Source organism: Octodon degus, unplaced genomic scaffold (assembly GCF_000260255.1).
Source record: "Octodon degus isolate 3935 unplaced genomic scaffold, OctDeg1.0 scaffold00015, whole genome shotgun sequence".
Taxonomy (NCBI): domain Eukaryota; kingdom Metazoa; phylum Chordata; class Mammalia; order Rodentia; family Octodontidae; genus Octodon; species Octodon degus.
The window spans coordinates 14,198,956-14,215,085 of NW_004524591.1; the positions used below are offsets into that span (position 1 = coordinate 14,198,956).

General features: G+C 41.7%; 2 pseudogenes; both read left to right on the top strand.

Annotated features, from left to right (window-relative positions):
* Window positions 1-4,750: 4,750 nt before the first annotated feature.
* Window positions 4,751-5,210, top strand: LOC101569285 (annotated as a pseudogene).
* Window positions 5,211-12,315: 7,105 nt separating this feature from the next.
* On the top strand, window positions 12,316-13,317 carry LOC101569679 (annotated as a pseudogene).
* The last annotated feature ends 2,813 nt before the right edge of the window (window positions 13,318-16,130 follow it).

Sequence of the window (16,130 nt, forward strand, 5' to 3'; positions counted from 1 at the left end):
GAAAGAAAGAAAGAAAGAAAGAAAGAAAGAAAGAAAGAAAGAAAGAAAGAAAGAAAGAGAAAGAAAGAAAGAGAAGAAAGCAAAGACAGCCTTTGTTCCTGGGTAGGAAGAACTAATACAGTAAAAATGGCCATACTTCCAAACTTGTTACACAGATTTAATGGAATCTCAATTAAAATATTGGAATTAGGGAAAAACAGTTCTGTAATTCATTTGGAACCAGAAGAGACCCAAAGTAGCAAAAATGATGTTGGGCAACAAAGGTAAGGCAGAAGGCATCACAATCCCTGTCCTGAAACTATACTACAAGGCTACTGTAATTTAAAAAAAAATAGCATGGTACTGGCAAAAAAAATCAGAGGATCAATGAAATACCTTTCCAATACATTCACGTGGTCCACCTTTCCAATTTATGTGAGTCTTTGTTCACCCTCACAGTTACCTGCTTTGATCTAAACTCCAGATCTCGCTGTCTGGCCCCATGACCCTGTTCTATTCTTTGCACAGATCACCCACATGAGGATGGATCTCATTTTTTTTTTCATTGAGTGCAGTACCTCCTCCATTGGAATGTGTCATTTTGCTCATCATGTTCATTGCCAAATGCACCCAGAGCCCAAAACTGTTCTAGTACAAATAAGGCATCTGAATAATATTTGTTAAAAATACATAATATGGGTAATTATTTCCTATTTCATTATTTGTTGCTGGGTCAATTGCCATATTCTCTTGAGGTTTCTTTCTATATGTCTTTTTTACCTTCTTTCTGTTGCCACTGCCTCAGCTGAATCCACACAGGAATAACCACTGTGACTTGCTTGTTCAAATCCACAGACCCAATATCTGTCCTTTTCCATGCATAAATTAGAAAGACTGGGAAGTCTTTCTAATTTATGCAGCTTTGTTCCCTCATGTTTTCTCTGTCTCCGTGTCTGTCTGTCTGTCTGTCTGTCTGTCTGTCTGTCTGTCTGTCTCTGTTTTTTTCTTTAGGTCTCCATCTCTCCTTTTTCTCTCTGTCTCATCCATCCTACATATATTTTATTCACCACCCATTTGGACTGCAGATTGACTCAACCATAGTTTCTCCTGACTACCCCTTTGTATACATCACATGTACACAGAGGTGTACATTGTCCTACTTACTCCTCACAGCCAGTAGATCCAATCAGTCACTTCAGCTTAAGGCTCTTGATTTGAGAGTCTGTCCTTCTCTTATTATGTGACCTTGGACAATTTCTATTATTTATCTGAGTTTATGTTTTCTTTTTAGCAAAATGGGGATAATAACATCCACTTCATAATGCTATTGTTATGGTTGGAATGCTTCAACTACAGTGCTTAATACACAGTGGGCTTCAATTAATTGTTATTATCCCTTTGTGCATTGCCCATATGGCCACTCATAGTGTGGTTGATGGGTTTGCAAGTAGGCAGAGAATGTCTGCAGCAGGCATTACACCACTCGTAAGCCATATCATTTGTAGTTCGTAAAGCTTACTGCTCTAAGAAAGCGTTTATTCTTAGTGCTGTACACATTACTGTCTTGATTTGATTAATGACACTATCTGGACAGCAGTAAGATTTCCTTAAATGTTCTACTTCTATAGAAACACCCTATCTTTTGCACTGTGGGAATGTCAATAATGCATGAGGATGGGAATGGTTTGCAGTCAAGTTTTCTAGAAGGCATATAATTCAAAGAAAGTGACTAACAGAAAGAAGCTTATCTGAGCAGCCCAAGCATTTTCTGGGATTTCATGCCCACATATTCTAATCTTCAAGCTGGAAAGATCTCTTCTCCATAGTCTTAGGTTCAGGTAAAAGTTGTCAGCACTGATCAGGTGCCCTTCCTGGGATAATGCCCCATTTTGGTGATATTATAGTCCATATTTTTTTTTCTCTCTCCTAATTTACCTTCTGTGGTCTGAGCAGCTGGTCCGTTATAAGAGGTCTTGCTCTGTTCTCTATGTGATGGCATCCAATGCAGGGAAAGAGACAACAATACAGAAAACTCATGGTGGTCACTGAGTTAGGAGTCTCTATACAGAGACCTCATGCCTCTGTGTAATGTGGTGGTAGCAAGGACATCCGCCACGGATGTCCTTTTGAATGCATTTACCAAAGACACAAGCAATACTTTAGAACCAGCAGGGTTATTGTTTGGCTTTGTTTTCCTCCTATGCAACAAAAATAAAATGGAGCATTTATAACTCATAGCCAGGATGCCCATTGGGATCTCCACACAGCTCCCTCCCTAGTAATTGAGGAGAGAGCCATATAGAGAAGGGCCCCAGAGATGAGGAAGAAATAAGTGAAAGAAAGACGAGTGCAGTACCCCAGGACCAGCAACAGGGACATTCTTAGCCACTAGGCCAAGGAGAGTCAGGAAGCTGAGTCATCACCAGAAGCCAGAGCAAATTCCTGTGACCCAAGGGAGCCACCTCACAGATTTTGGGCCAGTCTGGGTTCCTGTGTACCTGGCAGGGAGTAAACTAGAGGAAACAAAGATCCGTTCTCTACACCCCACAGCACCTACCATTGGCTGAAGCCAAACATAAGCCAGAAGACAAGGTATCTGTGCATGTCTGCCATGAAATGCCAGTGTCCACGTGGAATCACGGATGGAGGGTACAGGAGAAACATGCTACACACAGGCTGCGTCCATAGTTTTAAGTCTAAGTGGATCTGATCATGATGACAGACTTACCAAGGATCAGTGTAACTGGCACACTCTAATATATGGGCCTCAAAAAGAGAATGGGTTTTGGGGAAAAAGGCATCTGGAAAGAAAACAGTGCAATTATCTTATGATTTTCCTGAGTTCAGCCCAGAGATTCAGTTCTGAAAATTAAGAAGAAAAGGGGGGAAAATATCAATATATTTAAACTTATGGTCCTCTCTCTTGAGGGCCTTCACTTTATTTCTTTGAAGGTATACTTTTAAACTTTCAGGAGGAGGAGGAGGGGGAGGAGGAAGAAAAGGAGGAGGAAGAGAAAGACTGCAACTTCTGGGACACAAAGTTACTCAAGGCTACCAGTGTAAGACTTCCTTAGGATCGTCGGGGAGATGGCTCAGTAGGCTAAGCGCTTAACTGGCAAAAAAAAGACTTCCTTAGGTTAACTTATATTGCTTTCCTTGTACATCCACCATACCCAAAATTGCAAGTTCGTAAATTTGCATCATTGATACAGGATAAGCCCAATCCTAAACCGTGTTAAAGAAACAGATTGAGAAAATCCAAAGAATGCTTAGATGATCTATCAAAAAGGAAAAAACTGGGTCCCAACCCTTCACCTTCAAATGAGCCATTATCGTGTTGGGGGGGTCATCCTTTTTAATGTTTTCTGTTTTAATGTTTTCTATAAGCCTGGGCAAGATAGAACTTCCTGTAAATTTATAAATTTCATAAGTTTCCACCCCTGGAATAGAAACAAAAATGTTTCCAGTTCTAGAAAATAATGTTCATGTCCCTTGAGAGCCCACATTTTAATTCTAAAATTCTGCCAGATCTCTTTATGCTTCTTTGAAAAACCCCACCAATTTATAGAATGTAGCTGAAGTTGCAAAAAGGAGGAATTTACAGGAAAAACATGCATAATTTAAAAAGAAGAGGGGCTGAAAAGAAGTTAGAAAAAAAATGGCAACTAATCCTAAAAAGAGCAGGAAATACTTAAAATAAGAAAAGAAATAATTGAGATGAAAAATAAAAATTAAATAGGAAAAATTGGAAAAGCTAAATTTGTTATTTGAAGAGATTAACAATGTTAACAGATTTACAGAAAAAGATTTTTTAAAAAAGTGGACGAGCCACAAACACCAGCATTAGAAATGGAAAAGGTATTTCACTATGGCTAATAGAGACAGTAGGGGCTGGGGAGATGGCTCAGTGGAATAAGCGCTTCCCTGGCAAGCGCAAGGGCCTGAGTTCAATCCCCGGTTCCAAAACAAACAAACAAACAAACAAACAAACAAACAAAAACCAACATAGAGACACCAAACAACATAAGAGGATGTGGACAACTGTGTTATGCAATCAACTTGGAAACATAGAACAAATGAGAAAGATTCTAGAGAAACAGAACCCAGCAAACTTAGCAAAATAAACACAAAGCTTTCTAAGTCTGCAAGATAAGAGAGAAGAAACATTTTCTAACATATTTTATGGTGTGGGTGAAACTTTCATTTCAAAGCATGACAAGAAAATTACATTTAAGGAAATTGTATGCAAACTTGATCATCAAATATATACACGAATGTTTGTAAAAACAGTAAGTTAAGTCTAGTGGTGTATAAACTGGCTAATATATCATAACTAAATGACATTTATTTCAAAAATTTTTTTTAATTTTTTTTTAACATTTATTGTGTGTGTGTGTGTGTGTGTGTGTGTGTGTGTGTGTGGCCAGCTCAGCCCACCAGCGGGCGCGGCTGGCTGGCATGTGGTGCTGGAGGATTGAACCGCGGTCCCTGTGCTTTGCGAAGCTTGTTCCAAGTAGGTGCTTTAGACCATTGAGCCATCTCTCCAGCCCCGACATTTATTTCAGAAATATAAAGGTTTTAAAATTTGAGAATTTATTAATGTAATTGTAATTTGCTTACCAGATTGAAATAAAAAAAAAATCATCTGATCATATCAAAAAAAGAAGAAAAAGAATTTTTTAAAAATAAAAGCTAGCTGGAGGGGTAAGAAATGGCTCCGGGTTCTGAGAAGGAAAGAAAAAGAGTGGGGCTCTGTGAGTAGGAAGCGGAGGACCATGGCCAACAGCGAGCAGACCTTCATTGCCATCAAGCCTGATGGCATCCAGCGGGGCCTCGTAGGAGATGTCATCAAGCGCTTTGAGCAGAAGGAGTTCCACCTTGCTGCTTTGAAACTTATGCGGGCCTCGGAGGCCCTGCTCAAGGAGCACTATAGCGACCTGAAGGAGTGCCCCTTCTTTCCAGGCCTGATGCGGTACATGCACTTAGGCCCATGGTCGCCGTGGTCTGGGAGCAGCTGAACATGATGAAGACAGGCCGCGTGATGCTGGGGAGACCAACTCCGCCGACTCCAAGCCAAGCACCATCCGCGGGGACTTCTGCATCCAAGTAGGCAGGAACATCATCCATGGCAGCGACTCAGTGGACAGCACCGAGATGGAGATCGCGCGTGGTTCACGCGGGAGGAGCTTGTGGACTACAGGAGCTGTGCCCAGGACTGGATCTACGAGTGACCAAGGGATCATGGGCCAGGCAGCAGCCGGGTGGTGCAGAACATCCCTGTCACCTGGAGGACAACTCGAGCTGTGCACGCCAGTACCTCCAGTGTTACGTTCTGCAGCTGCCACCCCAGCACAGGCGTAGCTGAGTGGGTCATGTAGCCTTGTGTCTCTCTCTCCCCATCCCTGCGTCCTACCCTCCTGGCACTGAGCCTGTAACAGACATCTGTGGTGGACCTGCCAGACTGTCAGGACTCTGGCCAGTGTAGAGGAGTCATCGGAAATGAAACATATCCACCCTTTAAAAAAAGGTTTTTTTTTTTTTTTTTTTGAAAAAAACCTATTTGTGATTAAAAAAAAAACACTTTTAGAAAATTAAGAATAGAATAAAATTCTTAATCTTAGAAAAGATATATATAGAAAATTATGAAAATCAGTTAAGAGGGGCTGGTGAGATGGCTCAGTGGTCTAAAGCACCTACTTGGAACAAGCTTCGCAAAGCACAGGGACCGCGGTTCAATACCCCAGCACCACATGCCAGCCAGTCACGCCCCCTGGTGGGCTGAGCTGCCCCCCCATAAATAAATAAAATTAAAAAAAAAAAAAAAGAAAATCAGTTAAGAGAAAATAAAAGTCCAAGTAAAGGGAGGAAAAATATCTACTCTTTCAACATAACCAGTATAATTGATATTTTTACAATAAAACTTGAATTGTGAGTAATTTATTCTGTGAGTGTTCTACAGGACAGGCAAACATTTCTAGTAAACGTTAACTTGCTACATGAGCGATGCACTGCAATATGAATATGCACGGTGCCAGCTGTCACAGGACCACAGCGGAGCCGATGGTCCTTCCCTCTCTCTCGCTGCAGGACTTCGGGTGGTCATCTCCCAGCAGCAAGCGGTGGTGGAGGAGCTCTCATCTGCAGAGGATGAGGAGAAAAAGGCAGAGGAATCCTCACTTCAGATGAGATGAAAAGATGTGGAAAATGTGGAAAACAGTGCAAAATTTTGTAGCAAACACCGCCCAAAAAAAGGTAGGGGCAGCACAAGAGAGGACTCTATTTAACAACACAATGTCACATTTCTGTGACATTCTCTCAAAAGGAGGCAAAAGCAAGGGTTCCCTGGTCAAGTTGCAGTGATTCTCTTAGTGCTGGTGTTGAAAGTCCTCCTCCCCAGCGACCACCTTCCTGATACCAGCCAGGAAGGTTTTCGAAGGAAAGTGGAGGTTAATTTGTTTACTGTTCTTTATATCTTGCATTTTCTCTATTATTTTGTACTATATTATAGTACTTATCACCAGTTTATGTAAATTTTTTTGATGGTGGAAATAATCATCTGAGTAGCTATTATTTCTTATGGGGAAATTTGCTTTGATAGGCAAGTGCTTTGACTTACAAGCATATTTTGAGAATGAACTATGCTCACAAACCAAGGTTTTGCTATACTCAAAAAATCTCAGCCCTCACTGTACTGAAGCTTTCATAATCAAGCCACTGTATGTTTGTGGGTATATTTTTGGGTTATTCAGTTCCTTTGACATAATTATATTTCCTATTTATCTTAATGGTTATAACTTTATAAGTCTCCAGCTTTTTCTACTTTTAGTTTTTCTCAGGTAGTACGCCCTTTGCATTTTCACACAGATATCAGAAACGAGTCATCTATTTCTTAGAGAAGTCTTGCTCAGCTATAACTGGGATTGTTTTAAACCTATAGACAGATTTGGGGAAAATCTTTTTAAGGTTGAGACTTTTAGCACATAAAAATATTATTTCCTCCTTTTGCTCAAACCTTTTTAAAGTGATCGATGATGTAGAGTGTGCCTAAGGAGAGTCACATGGAGAGAAAACATTCTCTCAGGCTTTCACAGAGAGCAAATTGGCCAAACAATGGCTGTGACTCATCCACATGGCTGACACTGACAAAGGTTGTACAATCTGAGGTACAGGATCTCAGGATAAATCCTGAGGGGATTTTACTGACCTTATCAGACTCAAAAGCTACAACTCTTGTTGCATAGGCCCTGCTTTACCTTGGTCTTAACCACCCAGTAGAAAAGTATAAAAACGAAATATAAGAAGTAAAGCCATGCTGTTATGTTGAGCTACGGGGGACTCAGGTCAACAGTTTCCGACATTGCCAGTGAAGTGGAAGACCCAATACTATTATGGGCTACTGGACTCTTTTAGAATATTTTGCTTAGTTTACATACCTATAATATTCAAATAACGGAACTTAACAAAAAACAGGTATACAGATGAATGTCCATTTGGTATCTGTGTATTCAAAGTGGTTAGGATAGATATATAGTTACAGTGTGTTAATAGATAGAGTGATTTGTTCTAATGGTGTTTGTAAATAGGATATCATGTCCATATCTTGTACAGCAATTAATCACTAGGAAGAATGTATGCAATGTGTTAATTATTGAAACTGTCCTACCAATTTGGTTTGAAACTGTCTCATTGCTATTTGTTTATAAATAAAATTATGGGGGGAAAAAGCATAAGGTTGGGTAGAAAATTCTTTTTGCACCAAGCATTAAAAAAAAAAAAACTTATGTATTTGGTATAGGGTCTCATTACGCAGTTCAGACTTCTGTTTTCAGCTTCCCCAGTGCCAGGATTACAAGCATGTGCTGCCATGCTTGGACTCAGTCGCCAGCTCAGCGGGCCTCGGGGTGGGGCCAGCATGGCATGTGGTGCTGGAGATCCAATTCTAGTCCCTGCACTTGCCAAAGCAGGCGCTGAGTCTGCTGAGCTATCTCACCAGCCCTTCCAAGCATTTTTGTACCTGTTAAAATTGTTTCTACTTATTAGCATATTGCTTTTACACACACACACACACACACACACACACACACACACACACACAGAGCAGGATAAACATCTCACAAAACATCTCTAAACTCTCACCCAGGGACTGACATTGCTAATCTCCAGGAGCCACTTTCCCATTCTTTGCTATCACAGCAAAACTTTATTTGGGGTTTTGCTCTCAAAGAGAGATGTCTTTGTCTCCCAGTGTAGGCTAAATTCTGATTGGTTAAATTGTTATTAGGCTCCCATTCTTCTTGCTAGAGAATGATTTAGACAAAGGCATAAAACTAGTAAAAAAGAACAAAGTGGCTGCTAGAAGGATCTTTACCAAGTCGCTTCATAACAACAATAAAAAACACACTAAAAGCATACACTTTTGGGGGGCAGATATCAGTGCACATGACCACAGGATCACACTTACAGGGCAGACATCTAACAACCCTCTGAGGAGTGAGTCCACAAATCAAAGCCACCATGCAGAGAACAATATAGAGAACCTGAAGCTTGATAGCATGATGATGCTAAATTAACTTATACTAGGGATGCCTGGCTTTGAAATTTTGTGAGAGTTCAAACTCATTCATGGTTTTAGACAGTAGAACTTCAGTTTGCTATACAGTGCACAAAGCCAACACAACTGGGGCACAATCTTCCTGCAAGGAGAGTGGTTGGGAGTCCTGGAGCTGTGTCTGCCCTTTCATGCTTTGAGACATTAGCTGCCATTCCAATAGAGAGCATCTCTAAAACTCCCAGCTCCCTTCATGACTTTTTTTTTCTAGAAGCCTCTGTTGCCCGTGCCTGAAACATCTTATCCCTGGAACTGTTTTCACAAGATCCCATCTGTGGTAGTAAAACTCCAATTTAACAGGCTTTCTCCCACAGTCTTGGTACTGGTCAAAGCTCTCAGTTTTAGCATTCAAAATCTGTTCTAGTTACTTCAAGCAAAAGAAGATTTATTAAAGGTCAAAACTTCGGTATTGAGTAGTAAAGAAGCAGGATCTACATTGATCTTCCAGAAATAGCTTTCAAAACCCACCACAGAACGAGATTGCCATGAGTGCAGCTGTCTTTCTGTTAGGCAGGTGCAAGATCCAGAGTTTTCTGCCAGGGCCATCTGCTCCTGAGTATCCTGCCTCTGCCTCAGTTTGGGCTAAGAAGAGGGCTCCTGAAGCCCATTTCTCTGCCCATACAACTCAGGCCTTTCATAACTCAGAGTTGTTGAACTTTTTTAGTTGGAGATTGAACCAAGCGCCTTTGCACTGAACTATATCCTGACAGGCTGGTCTGGAATATGTGATCTTCCTGCTTCAGTTTTCCAGAATGTTGGGATTAAGGCATATATTACTATACTGGGCTGAACTTCTTTTTAATGTTTAGCAAACATGGAGAACATGGGCCATCTCATTATTGGCTTAACTCAGTTTTGTACCAACATCTCCAGCACTTGGATCTGATCTAAATCACATCTGAACTCTAATGGCAACTGAGGCTCGTATCCCTTCAAGTGGAAGTGGTCCATTTCCACCTGGAAACTGAATTTTCTTCAAGCTCACCACTATGAACAATGGGGAGAAGACTCTTCCATAGGCCCTCAGGATGACCAGCCCTGTCACCTGAGTAGCTTCCGAGAAAGCCAGCCTGTAGTGTGACAGAACACAATTGTCATCACCACAATCACATTAAGACTCAGTTCTTATTTTATTCATAAAAATAGGCACTCTGATAATGAGGGGTGATGAGAACCACAGGATTTATGCCAATATCAATAGCGATAATGATAAGTCAACTGTAACTGGCTGAAACACAAAGCCAGTCTGAGCTCAGTGCGACGGGTGCTACTTCAGTGCCCTCAGTCTGTATCTGCAAATGCAAAGAGGAGAGAGAATTGCAGCTATCATCAGAATACTTTCAAATTGAAAAAAAATATTTTTCTGCAATTATGTGATATTTTAAACAAATTTTAGCCCAAATGGTCTACATAATTGCCCTAATTCCCTTATATATGAACTTCTAGACACTGTTAAAATGCATAGTCAGAGAAGTAATGTTATTAATGCTACTTCAACCTCTAAGAAAGCTGGGATACACGGGTTCAAGAACTTTCCCTTCTCCCAGATCTAAAAAATGCACAGAAATAACAATAGCTAGAAATAAAATCAGAAAACAGAAGCTTCTAAAATAAGGACCATAGTGGGCCAAGTTAGTTGTCATCCTTGAGAGACAGAGAAAAAGAGAATCAGATTAGCAAGCGGGGAGAATGAAAAGAAAATCTATTTTAAACAAAAACATGAAGACAAACCTAAATCCAGATTTCCCTTAACAAGAAAATTATAACAACTTGAAAATAACACAAAATAACAAATAGGAAATTTAATAGAAGAAGAAAGTATAGAAACTCTAGAAATAGAAACTTAAATTGCTTGCTAATTAGGAATGCTAATTCCTAACATGTAGTAGAAAAAGTTATGAATAGTGGCTTAAAATGGGTAGTAGACATTTACTGTGTACTTAAAAAGATCTGGAGAAATAGGCAGTCCAAGATCAGCTTAAGAGCTCATGGGCTTGGTCAAGGCCTGAGCCATTTTGATCTTTGTGTTCTGTCGACCTCCGTGCATTTGTAGCACTGATGTTCACGATCACAAAATGGCTGCCATAACTCTAAGCATCACATTTGTACTAAGTAGCATCCAGAGGGGGAAGAAAAGGAAATCACTGTAGAGGACATGTCTCCTCCTTTTGCAAGAGGAAGCAAAGTTGTTAATAAGCCCCCACTTGGTTTATCTTAATATTTGTCAAAAATGGACCCCATATTTAACACTAAACCATTAGCAAGGATGTAAGACTTAATATAACTTACCTTCTTGGCTAAAAATACTGATTTCAGAACTGAGTTGAGGTCTGTCAGCAAAGAAAAAGGTAGGGATGGCAATAGCATAAGAAGCTAAAATAACAGTCATTTTGCATTTCAAAGTATTTAGATTTGTTAAGAGAATACGAGAGGAACTAAAGCAGATTATATCATTCCCAAACTGGTAGAACAAGAAATAGAAAATTATCCTAGATCATAAAACAAAGGATAGAAGCAGAGGAAATAGCAGCCCCTATTAAAACAATTAAACAGGGCTGGAAATGTGGCTCAGAGGTAGAGTTCTTGCCTTGTATGCACAAGGCCCTGAGTTCGATCCTCAGTACCACAGATAAAAAATAAATAAATAATTAAACTCCTACATAGTATAAAATAAAACTAGAGAATACTAAAGATCTATCCACCTTATCAAAAACATTACTAGTAAATCAAAAACTACTAAAAGAGAGCAAAAAAAGGGCCAGCCAGATAGCTCAGCGGCAATCAAAGGGCTGGCCAGATAGCTCAGCAGACTAAAGCGCCTATTTAGGTAGGCACAGGGACTAGAGTGTGATCCCGGCATGCCATGCTGACCCCGCCCCTCAGGCACTCTGAGTGAGTGAATGAGACTGGGCATGGTGGCATGGATATGTAATCCCAGTGCTTGGAAAGCTGAAGATAGGAGGATCACTACAAGTATGATCTGTGTAGTGAGACCCTGTACTAAATGCATACATTAAAAAAATAAAAAGAAAGAGAGAGAGAGCAATCAGTAATGGAGAATCTGCTCAAGCCTTCAGTGCATTTAAGCCACTTTGCTAAAGGAGGATGGTGTTTGCACTTGTACAGTCTGAAAAGCTAAGAAGATGAAACAGGAAATACAGACATCAATATAGACAGATATGTTCTTTGCTGCCTGTACTGCAGGTGGCACCCTAGAGCTACAGGGAAATAATGGACTTTTCAGTGAATGGTATGAAGGAAAAACATCTAGAGAAATAGGAAATTGAAACCCCAATTTATTTATTATGCCAAAATAAATTCCAAGCATTAAGGTTAAAAAAAAAAGGTAGAAAAATGAAAAATACAAATGTACAGAAAGGCAGGAAGGCAAGAAAGACAGAGAAAAGAAGGAGGAAAAGAAGGAAGGAAGGAAGGAAGAAAGGAAGGAAGGAAGGAAGGAAGGAAGGAAGGAAGGAAGGAAGGAAGGTGGGAAGGAGAGAAGGAAGGAAGGGAAAGAAAAAGAGAAGATGGAAGGAAGGAATGAAAGAGGAAGGAGAGAGAAAAATCATAAGCACAAGAAAAACAATGGATACATTCCATGTATTTACTATGGACTGAGGACTAGCAATTTTTTTCCATAAAGAACCAAATAACAGCTCTCTGCTCCTGCATCCTGCACGCCCACTGACAACCATTCTTCCCCTGCAGCCAGCAGCAATCCAGACAAGATGGTGAAGGTCAGAGTGAATGGATTTGGCCATATTGGACGCCTGGTCACCAGGGCTGCTTTTAACACTGGAAAGGTAGACATTGTGGCCATCAGTGACCCCTTCATTGACCTCAACTACATCGTCTACATGTTCCAGTACAATTCCACCCATAGCAAGTTCCATGGTACTGTCAAGGCTGAGAACAGGAAGCTTGTCATCAACAGAAAGGCCATCACCATCTTCCAAGAGTAAGATCCTGCCAACATCAAATGGGGTGATGCTGGCACTAAGTATGTGGTGGAGCCCACTGGTGTCTTCACCACCATGGAGAAGGCTGAGGCACACCTGAAGGGTGGTGCCAAAAGGGTCATCATCTCTGCCCCTTCCACCGGTGCCCCCATGTTTGTGATGGGTGTGAACCATGAGAAGTATGACAACTCCCTCAGGATGGTCAACAACACTTCCTGTATTACTAACTGCTTAGCTCCACTGGCCAAGGTCATCCATGACAACTTCGGCGTCATGGAAGGACTCACGACCACAGTCCATGCCATCACTTCCACCCAGAAGACTGTGGATGGCCCCTCTGGGAAGCTGTGGTGTGATGGCCCTGGGGCTGCCCAGAACATCATCCCTGCATCCACTGACACTGCCAAGGCCATGGGCAAGGTCATCCCTGAGCTGAACAGGAAGCTCACAGGTATGGCCTTCCATGTGCCCACTCTCAGCATGTCAGTGGTGGATCTGACCTGCCGCCTGGAGAAAGCGGCTAAATACAATGACATCAAGAAGGTGGTGAAGCAGGCATCAGATGGTCCCCTCAAAGGCATCCTGGGCTACACCGAGGACCAGGTTGTGTCTGGCAACTCCAACAGTGACACCCACTCTTCCACCTTTGATGTTGGGGCTGGCATCGCCCTGAATGACCACTTTGTAAGGCTCGTTTCCTAGTATGACAATGAGTTTGGCTACAGCAACAGGGTGGTGGACCTCATGGTCCGCATGACCTCTAAGGAGTAAGTGGCTCCCCCACCACAGCCTAGTAAGACCAGAGGGATGGAGAGGCCACACTGTAGAAGTCTCTGCCCTACTCAGCTCCAACACTGAGAATCTCTTCACAGCTTCCATCCCAGGACCCCTAGAAGGGGAGGGGCCTCGGGAGCCCTGGCTTGCTGCCATTGCACACCATCAATAAAGCCCACTGTACTCAGAAAAAAAGAACCAAATAATAAATATTTTACTATTTGTAAAAGTAATATTTTACTATGGCCAATATCAGGACTATTTAAGTGAAAAAGAAGCCCCATACAGCCTGTAAACAAGTGGTGTGTCTGCTTTGATACATTCTGATTTATAGGGGCTGAATTGAGATTCAAAATTCCAAAGCCAAGCAGGCTATGACAGCGCACGCCTGTAATCTCACTGCTCTGTGAGCCTGAGGCCAGAGGATCGCAAGTTTGAGCCAGCACGGGCAGCTTGGTAACTTAGCAAGACTGTCTCAAAATAAAGAGTAAAAAAGGTCTGGGGACCTTTAGTTTAGTGCAAAAGTCTTGGGTTCAATATCTAACACTGCAAAAACAAAAAAATAATGCCATGCAAGCATCAACTAGAAATTTCAAATATGGATAAGGCAAAAATAACACATTACACAAAATCAAAAAATCAAAAGAGAAATGCAAATCCACCAGTACATTTTGGAACTCATTTCACAATGAGATTAAAATCTCCAAAAACACATGACCTTCTAGAAACTCTCTCCATTATTATTTTCTGCTTCTTCATCATTCCGTTAGTCAGGATACCATGCTCCTTTTCTTACCTTAAAAGATCTTTCTTTTGACCCTATTTCCTTGCCTAGTCATGGCCCTATCTTTCTATCCTTTGTACTGAAACTCTTGACAGCAAAGTATCTTCCACATCTTCGCGTGCATTCTTTTCCCACTCTCAATCCCAAACTGGTGGTGTTTGCACTGATAGACCCCGCCAACTACTCCTTTTTTGTTCTTTCTCTCAGTCCTGGGGATCAAACCCAGGGGTGCTCTAATAGTGAGCTCCATCCCTTTCTTTTCTGTGCTTTTGAAACCAGGTCTTGCCAAGGTGCACAGGTGGCCTCAAACTTTCAGCCCTCCTAATTTGGCATCTCACATGGCTGGGATTATAAGTGTTGTCACCACACCTGGTTACAAAATTTTTGTCCTTGGGATCCCCATAGTGATCATACAAAGGATCAACTTTAGCTTGCGCCTTGGGTTACTTTGCAGCACTGTTTGGTAAGGTGCTCACTTCTTTTTTCCTTGAAAACAGCTTTATGCTTGGCACCCACAATGCCTACCATCTAACCCCAGGCATTTCCCTGCCCCTCTAGGCCCATCTCTGGCAACTTTGTTGCCCTTCTTACCCACTGACCTCTCAGGGCTGGCTCACTGCAGGACTCCACTTGGGCTGTCTCTGCCCTCAAATCCTTGGTGAGTTTGTCTACCATCGATTGTCACACCATTGTATGCCATCAAAGGATGAGGAGCTCTGAAATTTTGGGCTCAAGACTATATCTCTTACCTTAACCTAAGATCTACACACACAATAGCTGTCACTCCTTAGAGTCTAATAGACCATAGAAATCTTGAGCTGTCTTCAGTTGAACCCCAGTGTCCTCCTCTATACTGCTTACTATTAAAGTTGTGGCAACCTTGTCTTTCAGCTACACAGGTCAAAAAATCTGAAGTTATCCTTACTTCTTTTCCTTCTTTCTTGAACACTGTACAGCACTGAGCTAAATTCCTGGCCCTTTAAAAAAATTACTTTTTGAGCTGGGCATGGTGACACATGCCTGTAGTCCTAGCACCTGAGAGGCTGAGACAGGAGGATTGCCATAAGTTTGACACCAGTCTGACTACATAGTGAGTTCAAAGCCAGCCTGAACTACATAGAGACACCCTCTCTCAAAAATCTTTTTATTTTGATACAAGGTCTTACTAAGTTGATAATTGGCTGAAGCTGGCCTTGAACTCTAGGTCTTCCTGCCTCAGCCTCCCAGAGCCTCCAGTACAGGCCTGTGCTACCACACGTGGCTTCTATGTTGAAATTATGTCTGGAATTCAACAATTTCTCAGCACTCCCTTGCTTCCTCCCTGTTTCTAGACCCTGTGGCATCTCTTCCTGTCATTTCACTAGCCACATAGCCACCTTCCTCTTTCCACTCAGTTCCCCACCACTCAATTTTCAACACAGCAACCAAGTGACAGGAGACCTAGAACGTGAGTTCAGTGATGTCACTCCTTGACTTCAAAACTGCAGTGACTGCAATTTCCACTTCCATCCAAAGCACATTAGCTAGGACTCCTCCATCACCAGCTCTGGGAAGTCGGCATCTCCTACTCTCCTTTGCCCTTCCTTTGTTTTGGCCACCATGGCCTCCTTGCTGATAGGGAAAATACCAGGCTTTGCTTACGTCAAGGTCTTCACAGTAGGTTTTTCTCCAACCCTGTTATTGCACCTTTCCCCAGTCTTTGTTGAATACCCATGTCACCCCAAGTTCTCCCCACTTTCTCCTGTTCTTCATAGAACTTATCACTTTTTGAGGGGTGGTGGTACCAGGGATCAAACTCAGGATCTTGCACTTGCCAGGCAAGCACTTATTCCACTGAGCTATCTCCCTGGCCCCAGAACTCATCACTTTCTAACAAAGCACCTTGTATATCCTCTTCATATGCGTGTTAGTCACCTTATTACACTGTATGTCTGGCATGTATTTTGGTTTTCGGTGCATCTCAAGTGCTTATTGCAGTGCCTGCTACACAGTAGGCCTTCCAAACATTTATTTATTTATTTATTTA